At 41.2% G+C, this 12,429-nt stretch overlaps 1 protein-coding gene across 6 annotated transcripts in view; it reads right to left on the bottom strand.

The window, feature by feature from the left end:
- The window catches only part of NPAS3 (neuronal PAS domain protein 3), an 865,567-nt gene that overhangs the window by 224,863 nt on the left and 628,275 nt on the right, over window positions 1–12,429 (bottom strand). The window lies entirely within an intron of this gene.

Raw genomic sequence — 12,429 nt, 5'->3', positions numbered from 1 at the left:
GGACTATCTCATTAAAACTCCCCTGAATGCAGGATTATTCATATGAGGAAAATACTCTGTGGAAGTTGGAGGATATTCATCCAGTCAGTCAGTCAGTCAGTCAGTCAGTCAATAACTATTCAGTGCCCTTGATAAATGCAGGACAGATTACCAGGCCCATTAGCCAAACCTCTGAGTGAGCAGCGGATGGCTAGCAGTAGTTCATCCGATTCATGATGGGAGGAGGAGGTGAAGGAAGAGTGAGTTTAGAATTCTCAAAATAGCAAAGAGAGCTGTGGGCAGTAATTTCTTTTAGAAATAACTAGAAAGAACACGCTGACCCAACAGGCTGTCGAAGGCCCAGAAGTGAATTTCAAACTCCATGTAGTATGTTTAAAATAGGCACAAAGCTGAGAGATACTGCACCAGAGATCAAAGAAGGGTTGTGTGTGGCCACAAAGGTCCTTTTATTTGCTTTTGGAATTGAGGGAAGGATTTATTCACTGATTCTCCTTATACGGGTCTGTGCATGTGCAGGCTCGGAATTTTAAACTGTCCTAAGGGCTATGGCTCAAGATCTCCACAAACATTCTCGTTCAACAACGTTTTAATTTCCTCTATCTCCCTCAAAGAGCAAAGCTCTTTGGGGGCTGGACTGTTGGTGGCCTGACAGCATTTGCTACATCAGGATAGAGGAAAGAGAGACCATGCCATACTCAGTATGGCTTCCCCTCCCTAGCAGGAGAGTAAAAAGTCTCAGTGTTGCTTGGGTACCTCTGACAGGAAAGGAAGTGGGAAGTCAGAGGTGAAGCCACTTACTAGCTCTATGACCTTGGCCATTCACTAGGGGTAGTTTTAGTTCCTGCATCTGTCAAATGGGCATAAAAGCCTCATGCTTAGCCTTACATGATGACCATGACCATCCAATGAAACGTTCAGGAATGTGTTCTGAAACCTCCCCCTCTTTCTGCAGACTGAAGGGTCTGTCATGGTCTGCATCTGGCCACGAAGAATAAATCCAGTGCAAAAAATACACACTATGCCTCTCAAACCTCAGGAAGCAGAGAGCAAGAGATTTGGGAAGAATGGATTGATATTTTTTATACTGGTAACCTGAAGAGATAGGAGTAATTCCCAATGCAACTCTTTGTAAAAGTAACAGGCATCAAAGGTGTCAGAAAAAAAATACTGAGCCTTTGTTTATCATCAGGGAACTGCTTTCCTGTGGTTGTGCTGTATTTTTTTGTTGAAGAACACCTTTTCCAAAATGTTACTTGGTGCCAGGCTAAATCTCAATGTACCGACCACAAGTTTCAGCGGCTACTGGATCTTGACTCCCATTTCGACCAGTAAATCTTCACCTCATGGCTTTGGTCTTGTAAATCAAAGGGCTTAGGCTCGGCTGACCCTTTTTTTTTTTTTGAAATGGAAGTTTAATTTGAAACTTGCTTTCCCTCAACCCATTTGGCCATCTGCTCTCACATCTCTGAAAAAGGGAGAGACTCAGAAGGGGCGGAGCTAAAGTTTCATTTTTGGGCTGCCATTCCTCCGAGTGCCTGCTCTCTGCTGTTTATCAACATGCTACAGTTATGCAAGTGACGCCAGGTGAAAGACACTTGAGGATCAGGTAGGATGCTCACCAGTGGCAGGAGATGCTGAATGCTGTGGTTCACTCTGGATTTGTATTAGAAGAGGACATTTTATTTTTTTATTTTTTATTTTTAAAAAATTTTTTTTTCAACATTTATTTATTTTTGGGACAGAGGGAGACAGAGCATGAACGGGCAAGGGGCAGAGAGAGAGGGAGATGCAGAATCGGAAACAGGCTCCAGGCTCCGAGCCATCAGCCCAGAGCCCGACGCGGGGCTCGAACTCACGGAGCGCGAGATCGTGACCTGGCTGAAGTCGGATGCTTAACCGACTGCGCCACCCAGGCGCCCCAGAAGAGGACATTTTAAAGTGGCCCCTTCTGATCATGTTAAACAAAAATAGAGGTGAATGAAGGTGAACATCTGAGACTTGGACTACGCTCCTGTAGGCAGGGATATTTCAATTTTTTGTTTTATTTATTGAGATCTCCCTCCCCTTTACTTAATGTACGGAGCCAAGTTATTTTGCACTGCCACCAAGCAGGAGCTTTTTAAATGATTCAGGGAAGTATAGCTTTCATTTAGGCTTGTGCCCTCCAGTCTGTTTATACTGGTCGATACACTTGTCTGAAAAATATAATGGATTAGCACATCATTCAACAAGCTAGTCAGAAGGCAAGCTCAAGGCGACAGACACCAAAAAGTAAATTACAGTCAGTTGTAGGGGTAGGCCATGCCTAGAGCTGGGAAACATCGTATCAGCACAAAACCTGTATTCTCCCAGAATGGTGGCAGAACTGAAAGGGATGAAAAATTTACACTCAAATATAATAAAACAATCAGCTCTACAAATTCATATGGTACCATAAACTGTGGTTTATGACACTGAAGGCAAGGGAAACTGGCTCTCACGACCACCCCACACATTATAACCTCAGCTGGAAACAGACACGGATGGCATTTGTTTCATTTAATAGGCCCACTTTTGCAAGCAGGCATATATCATGGCTTACTTTATACGTTCCATTTAGATATTTGTAAGATGCCAATTGTCGTCGGTTTGTACTCGGCAAACCAAGGGTTAAGGTGGGCTGTAAGGAGCTGGTGGGGGGGACTAACAATAATTTATTCTTTCTTAGCTTCCCCTCTCTCTCTCTCCACTCCCTTTCCTTATTTCCTTTATTCTATTCTCGTTCTGAAGAAACAAAAAGCAGGATTGAGACTCTTTCTCCAGATCTTGAATTTATATTTTCTGTATCACCTACTCTGAGGTGAACCAAATCATCACTCCGGTAGACATAAGAAGTCTACTTATACTTATTAAACAGCTGTCTATTTAATAACCAGTGACAATTAAACAGAACAGTTAGAAAGGCTTCTTTTTCCACCATGAAATAAACTCCAAACAACAAAACAAACAAATCACTTCCTTCACCAAGAGCTCAGTCAAGGACTGTAATGTTCTCAGACATTGTGCCTCCTGAAGATATTCTTTACCAATCATGTACAGATCGGTTGGAGAAACAGATGAGCAGAAGAGCAATGTGGGAGCCTCAGTCTTCAGAGAGAATATTAAAGACCAATGGAAAATCTACAAAGTCAAAGAGAGACTTGCAAAATCATCCATCATATGGGCTGCTCATATGAGGTTTAACGGAAGCAGAAAAGGAAGCAAAGATGGGATTTCAAAGTTAACAATATTAACAGAAAGTACTTTCTCCATTTTTTTTTTCCTTTCTATACAAATGATCAGATGTTAGTGGGGGGATTAGTGAATACAACCCTCGAATCTTGGCTTCTGATATTCTGAGTGGACCTCAGCATCTGTTACCAGTGGAAACGTCAGCACTGGCAGACTACAGTGGTGGTTAATGAGCTACATTACACGGTGCTAGTTAATTGCACAAGGTGTTGGCCCACTGTTGAATCCATTCTCCCTCCAGAGTATCCTAGGATTTTTGGCTCATGGGAGATACCTACATTGGGTTTGACAGAAAAGGGAGTTACCCTGGCCTTGACCTTGACTGGACTTTCCTGCTTTGATCTTTCCTTACCGCTACCCCCACTGGCACTTCCTATCTCTGTCTGTTGCACCCTTGTGTGGATGGACCAAGGCTGATCAATTCCAGCAAAGGCAACTACCTAGATTTTTTTTTCTGGCCTCACCTTTACCCAGTGAGCAACACGATGAATTCCTCTGAAACAAATCTCTCTCCTTCCCCACCTCTACCTCCAATCTCCTCAAATACCTCAAATTCTCCTCCATACCTCAAATTCATACCTCCTCACTTCTCCTCCTCCATACCTCAAATTCTCTCCAGCAGAAGCAAGAAATACTCCTTTTTATTTCTTCAGGTTCATGGCCTTCACACTACTAAGCTTATCCTTTTGAGTCCTGGGTCCAAAGATTATCCCTCTTTTGAATCTTTAATATATGTTTTCTGCATGCCTAACTTCTCAACCTAATGTTCAACTCAAAGAAGCTGAAAAATGAGATCTAGCAGCCCTGCGTCTCCCCCAAACCACCTTCCCCATCTGCTGCCCAACCACGTTACCCCTGAACCGCTTAGAAGAGAGGCTAATACAACTAGATACATTTGTACCTCTCATTCAACAACCCGCTGCATTTTGGTATCAGCCTTCATGGTGTTAGTGATGACATTCACATCGCTAGTAATCTAACTGCTGGATGCAATGGCTTTTTCCTGTCCTCATAGTATTCTAACTTTCAGGCACATGATCACATCCTTTCTGAAAAATTTCTTTTCCTTTGACCTTCCTAATGACATCTTCCAGGTTCTTCTTGAGGAAGAGATGCTCCAGGTCACTTTCTGATAATTTCTTTTAAAACATTTTTTAAAAATATTTATCTTTGAGAGAGACAGAGAGTGAGCGAGGGTGAGCTGGGGAGGGTGACAGAGACACGCACAGAATCTGAAGCAGGCTCTAGGTTCTGAGCTGTCAGCACAGAGCCTGAAGTGGGGCCCAAACTCACAAGCCAAAACTCAGATCGTGACCTGAGCCAAAGTGCGATGCTTACTAGACTGAGCCACCCATGTGCCCCACTTTCTGATCATTTCTACTTCATTTTATATAGTACCTTCTCTTTCTCTGCCTCTCAGTAAATTCGGATCTTCTCAGGATTACTTTCTTAGTGGCCCCTACTCCCGCCTTCTTGAACTGCAAATTCAAGATCCTTAGGAAACTCATCTACCTTTTCTCCTCCAGGTACAATCTACATGCTAACCACTGCCCAACCTGTAAGTTTAAACCCATTACTTCCAGCTCTCAAGTCGGTTTATCCAACAGGCCATCTCACAAGTTTCTCAAATGCCACATGTCTAAATTGGAACTAAGTTTTAAAAATGCACTTCTTTCCTGCTTTCCACCACATTGGATCAGTCACCAAGCATTGATCTTATCTGAAAAAGGCCTCTCAAATCCATCCCCTTTTCTTTATTTCTACTGGTGTGCCTATTGTAATTTGATTTTCATCTCTTCCTTGGGCCATTTATCTGCCTTTTAATTGGAAGATGCCACCTATCTTCTATCTTTTTTTTTCCAGAATAAAATTTTTTGGCCCTGAAGCACAGATCTATTATTTCACTTTTCCCTTTAAAGCATTTCATGGTTCCCCAGAATCTAAAGGAGAAAGTCCAATTTCCTTAGCTTCCTACAACACCATTTTCAATCTGGCCCTGTCCTAACTTCCCAGACTCCTCTCTTACTATAAGCAAGGACTTTGCAAACATGCCTCCCTTTGCCTGGAATGCCACTTTCCCCTTTTCCCTGTGGAAAATGCCCATCAAGGCCTGACCTAAAAATCATTTATTATTATTATTATATTATCATTATTATCATTATCATTAATGAAAATAAACGGAGCAAATCCGTTTCAAACTCCTCCAGGAAGAGTTGGTTACCCACATTCTTTGCTCCTGTGGTTTATAGTGCATCTCTTGACTGTAATGTGTGACATTCATTATTCATTAAAATATTTGAGATTGACGCTCCACAGGTCAGTGCAAGTTGGTTGCCATGCCTATGGCATCTTGAAGAGAAGACACTGGGTCCTTGAGCAGGCAGGAACTATGCTTAACAACATCAGTTTTTAGCACAATTTTGGACACATGGGGGTCCCTCAGTACTAGCCGAATGCTGGCATGATTGAAGACACATTAAATGTGTGGCAAATACCATGGGTATGCTGTGTTTAGACACTTGTTCTTGATTACTGGGCCTGCTATCGAATCTTAGAGTATTTCTCATAGTGTGCAACATCAGAAGTTTTGGATATAACTATATAACTTTACCGATGTTTTCAGAAGTTCATTTATATACAGTGGTATTGTGAGAATAACTATTTTATGATACTAAGCAGGATGCTTAATTGCTCTAAGTCTCAGTTTCTCTTAACCCATAAACCTTGAATAGTTCTATTTGTTAATTACCTAAAACTTCCCAGAGGCAGCTGGCATTAACGGTTAACAATGAGTGCTTTGAGGTGGGATGGTTTTAAAGTGCGATGGGTTCATTATTTTTTTATTTTTTATTTTTTTTAATTTTTTTTTAACGTTTTTTATTTATTTTTGGGACAGAGAGAGACAGAGCATGAACGGGGGAGGGGCAGAGAGAGAGGGAGACACAGAATGAGAAACAGGCTCCAGGCTCCGAGCCATCAGCCCGGAGCCTGACGCGGGGCTCGAACTCACGGACCGCGAGATCGTGACCTGGCTGAAGTCGGACGCTTAACCGACTGCGCCACCCAGGCGCCCCTAAAGTGGGATGGGTTTAAACTCAGGTTCTGCCACTTTCTAGATGTATGACCTGCTGTTTTACCTCTCTGAGCCTATGTTGTCTTATCTGTAAAACAGGGATAGTCACCAGGCCTAACAATGGTGCGTTACAAACTTTAATGGCAGGAAAGTGCTTAGAACAATGCCTGGCACAGGGTAATGGCTTCATAAATGTTACCTATAATTACTGTTCATCAGGAAGTTATAAACGTGAGCAGAGAAGATCCACGTAGTTATGCCACGGCTTTGCAGAGAGGACACCGGGAATACACAAGTCAATCATATAGATAATAATAGCTCAGAATTATTTAGAATTTTATACATTTCAGTGTGTTCATACATTTTAGATCCTCAGACACCCTATGAAAGGTTTGGGAAATGTAATAAATATGAATTGACCGTGTTTAAGTGTCTAGAGTCAATAAAATCAGTACTTATTCGCAAAAATGAAATACCCTTGTTAAGAAGAAAGTCAGTCTGTCCTTTGAATTAGTCCAGGATAAAAGGGTAACGGCGAGGTATGTGGGAGAACTACAGTTATTGACATCACTGACCTATAAACATATTCCCTTCAGCGTGATATACAGCACTTCAGTACCCTTGTTTTTCTATAATTGCTATTACCAGAGCCTTTCAATTTCAAGTGCTCAAACGAGAGCAATTCATATTTCAGATAATCTGCCAACGAGGAAAACTAATTTCAAAATATTTGATCATAAAAGTTGTCCTCAGCTTCTACAGAGATAATTTAGTCAAATAATATCAGATAATCTGAGAGCAGTCTTAGCAGGAAATTGCCCCATCTAAGCAGCCTCCATTTGCACTTATATAAATGTACTGAAAGTGTAGGAGACTTTGACAGCCTGCCATATGTGATTTCATTCCATAGCCTACCTACTTTACCATCAAAAGTTATATCCTTTGAAGCATTGCCAGAATTGCTTTACCCCAGTAGATACGCTAGATGTGCCCTTTAAAAGCCATATCATTTCTTTTCTACTCTGACTAGTTCAGGGTAGCATCTGCTCAACTAAATTCCTTTGAAGGTTAAAAATAAAATAGCCTACTTCTTCCAGGCTCCCCTCCTCCACCCCTACCCTAGTGCTTAGGAGAAAACGTCCAGTGTTGAATGAATTTCAGAGAGCGCAGGTTTTAAAGAAGAAGGAGCCTGAGAAATCACCCCCTCATTTCACACTTAAGAAAAATTAAGATCCAGGCTTCTGGAAGGTCCCTTGCCTGATTAGCAGCAGAGGCAAGACCAGAACCAGGTCTCCTGGATCTCAGTCCGGAGCGCTGTCTCCTATTTCTCCAAAGACAAAAGGATCAAGCCAGAAACTGACACCAGAAACACCACCAATGGACGTGGTGTTTTAATTTTCTAAACAGAAAATGAATGCTTGGGATTTCATCTCCAGGAAAACATTTGCTTTTTAGAAATAGTCCTACTTGGCACTCTCTCTCCTCAGTGCTGCTGACAGTTGCAGTCAGTTATTACACTGTTGTGACTTGGAAGCTGATGCCCCCAAACAGATCAAAATTAGGAGCATCATGATTCAGGATTGTCTATTTCCCCCTCAGCTTGCTAATCTATGCTTCTTTTATAATTATTTTAAAAGGCACTATCTGATTTCCTGAGCACCGCCCCAGGTGTTCTCAGTGATAATGAATGGATAAACATATCATCCAGTGTCACAGAGCAGTTGTGACATTTTAGAAATATCTTCAGTTCAACTCTTCTAATTTCAATGTATGTTACACTCAAGGTTGCAGGCCTGTGTTTTTACTAAAGAGCTGAATGAGTCCCAGTAATTGCATGATTTACTTGTCTGCTCAAGTGAAAAGGTTTTGAAATGTGGTGAAATGGCGCAGTCGTTTCCTGGTCTTTGCAAACCCTGCAATGTCAATTTTAATTAATGAACTGGAAAAATTATGTGTTTGTTTTTTTTTTTTTTTTTTTACTTTTTTCCTTTCTTATTTATTTATTTATTTATTTTTTTATTTCAGGGAATTGGTTCCCAGTCTCACCTCTTATTTTCCTGTAATTTGCATCTTCTGTCCTGAGGGATGTGCAGACTTTTGTCATTCCCACAGATATGCAGACAGGACATCACAAGCATGCTAAGCCTCTGCAGCACAGCAGCTCAAAGTGATCCTGGCCAACTAGAGTACACAGTCTGATCATGTTTCCCTCGTCAGCACCAGGGGGTTGCAAATAACAGCCCTATTACACTGGGACACTCAGGTTGAGGAGATCCCCATACCTAACTAGGAATGGTGAGCCCTGCTTGCTCTTCAGAAGTTGTCTGCCAGAATAATCTCATTTCCACACAGTCGCTGCTGATTGATCTTAAAGTGAAATGCCTCCGAACACTTTAATTTTTGTGCCTGTTTCCTCTACCCCTTTCCTTTTGATTTCATCAAGGAGTAATGATTCTCTGCACAGATATTTAAATTTTTTTTTTCAACGTTTATTTATTTTTGGGACAGAGAGAGACAGAGCATGAACGGGGGAGGGGCAGAGAGAGAGGGAGACACAGAATCGGAAACAGGCTCCAGGCTCTGAGCCATCAGCCCAGAGCCCGATGCGGGGCTCGAACTCACGGACCGCGAGATCGTGACCTGGCTGAAGTCGGACGCTCAACCGACTGCGCCACCCAGGCGCCCCTGCACAGATATTTAAAAGCAAGAAAGAAACTCACCACTTACAGGAACGTTTCACAACACAAATAATTTTTGTCTTGTCATTTCACAATTTTGCTAGCCTCGACATATCTTAAAAGAAAGCGAGCCAGCACAGTTCATGGGAAAGAACCAGATCCTAGCTAATGCGGCCATTCCTGTTTTCTGGAAACATTTCTCTGCACTTCTCAGATATATAGACAAGTACTTTTGCGCAAATGTTTTTTAAGCTCTCCAAAGTATCAAGTTCAACAATTAGGGACTTTGATGAACCAGATCTAAGCATCTAATAAAGTACGGTAGGAACAAACACCTGAAAGTCCAGAGAGACTACAGCGTAATAATAAAACTCAGAGGTTCACGTACTTCGTGTATGTGTTTATGCTCCTTAAAGCCTTAGCTCTTTCCTAATCGAGAGGCAATCTTCTATTGTTTCCTTGGTGAAGCATTACTAAAAGGGATTGCCTGTGGTTCTAAAGCAAGGCTCCTATCGGGGAGAGAGGCCAGAAGGGAGGAGGCTGCTTGATACAAAGCTTGCTTCTCCAAAACGCAGAAGAAAACACTAAATGGAATGCATGGTTCTTTACCTGAATTCAAATCCTGCAATACTGATACATTTCTGAGATCTACAAAATGTCACCCCTGGTACAGAGGTATTTTCTGTTGCCTCTGCAAAAGGCCATAACTTGCCCTGAAAAAAATCCTATCCCAAATCACTTTTTTTTTTTCCTTCCCAAGAAAAAGTTCCCTCTGCATACGTTCTCTTGCTCTTGGAAAGTTTGCGTAGTTATTGAAAGTAGTAGATATAATCTGCCGGCATATGTCAATTTAACAGCATCAGAGGAAGTTTTTGTTTATTCCTGAATGTGGTAAATTTGCTGTTGTAGGAGGCTGAAAGGGGAGGAGACACCCAAAGGAAAACCTGGTTTGTTGTTTTAGTGAATCATTTTGGAAATTATTTCCATCAGTAGACAAAAATGCAGTAGGCATAAAAGCCAAATCAGAAAGAAAGCAACTTACACATTCATATACGTATATAGGCGTGCACATCAAAGGATGCTCTAAATCACTGAAACAATTGTTCTCGGTCTCTTTAAAAATGACCACTTAGGAAAAAGAGATTGCATCTTGGACAGTCATCCAAAGGGGACTGAGGAACAACAAGGATAAAAGCCACAGGGCATTTGTTGTCTAAAACTGGCATCGATTCTCAGGTTATCAGCCTAGTTCTAGAACTTATGCAAAAACCTAAAGTCAATTTCCTTATTATATTCCTACTGAAATTATCACTGAAATTGTCGCCATGTTACTCCTGTCATGAAAACCATGTCTTCTTATGTAAGAGCGAAAACCCAATATAGATTGAATGTGTGCGTGTAGAAATGAAATTTGGATTTCACATGAATTTAACGATTCTATGACCTCCTTCCCCAGAGGTCAAGTTATTTCTTATTCTTCATATGAGCACTGTGCCTTCCCTCTTCCCTCTCACAGGGGCCAGGCTAAGTGAGTGAGGATAGCTGGTGTAGGTGCAGAGGTATTATTTTGCATATATTGCCTATATAAGCACCACGTTATAGACAGAAATTATCTTTACTTTCCAACTTTGCATAATAAAATAAGCCATTAAATTAATACCATATAGAAAATACTGCTTGTCAGGCAAAGAAATGTACATTGCTTTCCAGAAAACCAGGGATATTACATTGCCAACGCCTGCATGAATAATACATGGGTTAATTCAGAAAAAACACCATTTCATTATTTAAAAATGAATAAATTACAGACTTAGAATGATGACTAAATTTTCTTCTCCATCTTACTTTTTTTGCTCAGTGCTCTACTTTAAAAGCAAAAATGAAACTACCATTTTATCCACACAAATAAAACAAGCTAGCCCCTCAAAAAGTATTTTTTTTTCCCCCTGGCTTTGTATTTCCCAATCCCATAAAATGAAGACACTTCATTTTCTTTTTTTCTCTGGATCATATTAACTGCAGAAATTAAGAAGCCACGTAAAAGGTCTTCAGATTATACATCTGAAAATGGTGAGCCTACGTTTTATTGTCTTGTGATGCTGTGATACAATCTGACTAGAAAAGCCCCCATTGCAGACAGGACTTCCTGTGTTTTAGTCTCAGTGCCTGGTGAAATATGTTCAAAGGAATAAATAAGAAGACTATAATTCTCATGTATGATGATGCGGATTTCCTTCATTTTCTCTGAGAGATTTTGGTTTACTCAGATGGCGTGTTAAAAATCGGTCCCATTTGGGGACTGATGAATGCCTGGGAGAGAGAAAGAAATGCACCAGCAATAAGAAATTAATTTCAAGTTAAAATAAGTAAAACATCGCCGCGCAGTGCATTTAGGCTGAGCATAAAGTGACAGCCAGCAGATTATTCTACCGATTTCTAATGCTGGAAATTCGGATGGCATTTACTAGCATAACCTTTCAACTCTGAGCACATCAATAGAGGCCGACAGTGGCTTGAAATATGATTCCTTGCAGATAGCATATCCTCATTCATCTGACTGTGCTCCTCTGTGCTCCACTGCACAAACAGCGTCTCACCCACTTCTGAGAGGACACTAATAAAAAAGGCATCAATTTTCAGCTCTAGTACTACTGTGATCTCTTTATATGTTCGACATCCAACATTAAATTAAAATGCTGTTATAAATCCTACTTTCTGAATCTGGAATGAGTGTTGGGTTTTTGTCGCATGAGACTGCAGCAAATCTTGTCAAAAGCAAGGAAGCACGTCTTGTTCACTCAGAATTAATGTTGTGGATGAAAGAAGGAGGTAAAAGGGGTTGAATATGGTGAACTGAGGGTGTCAAAGCCGGTGGGGACTGTAGCTTGAGGGTGCCAAACCAGGCAGGGTATTTGCTGCTTTCAAGAAGTGGCTAATCAAGAATTGTAATTACCAACGACAAGCCGTGTGGCAGGAAGATTACTGATAAACAGACAGGCGCACACACACACACACGCACGTACATCAACAGAAAAATTTTAAGCATAAAAAATTGTCAATTACTCCTCTCCAGCAGAAAAAAAAAACATTTTCTGAACACCGGTGGTCCTGAGGAAGCCTCACGGGTTACATCAGCTCTTTGCAACAGAGGCTCTCACTGGGACACGAGGCCCAATGGCACTGGGTCACTCGTGATCCGGGCCTCGTGTCAGTATTACATAATTTTAAAGTTACAGGAGAAACACCTCGAATCCCTGGAGGGTGAGGAAACAACATTATTAAAAACTAAAGGGTATGGATTAAAACAGGTTCAGAAGCTTTCTGTGTCAAACCTGGAGGGGAGGAAACGAAACGAAAGGAAACAAAACAAAACAAAACAAAACAAAACAAAACAAAACAAAACAAAAC

Source organism: Herpailurus yagouaroundi, unplaced genomic scaffold (genome assembly GCF_014898765.1).
Source record: "Herpailurus yagouaroundi ecotype Mexico unplaced genomic scaffold, PumYag 141, whole genome shotgun sequence".
Taxonomy (NCBI): Eukaryota; Metazoa; Chordata; class Mammalia; order Carnivora; family Felidae; genus Herpailurus; species Herpailurus yagouaroundi.
The sequence above is the reverse complement of the archived record's forward strand: the minus strand, read 5'-3'. Positions and strand labels throughout refer to the sequence as shown.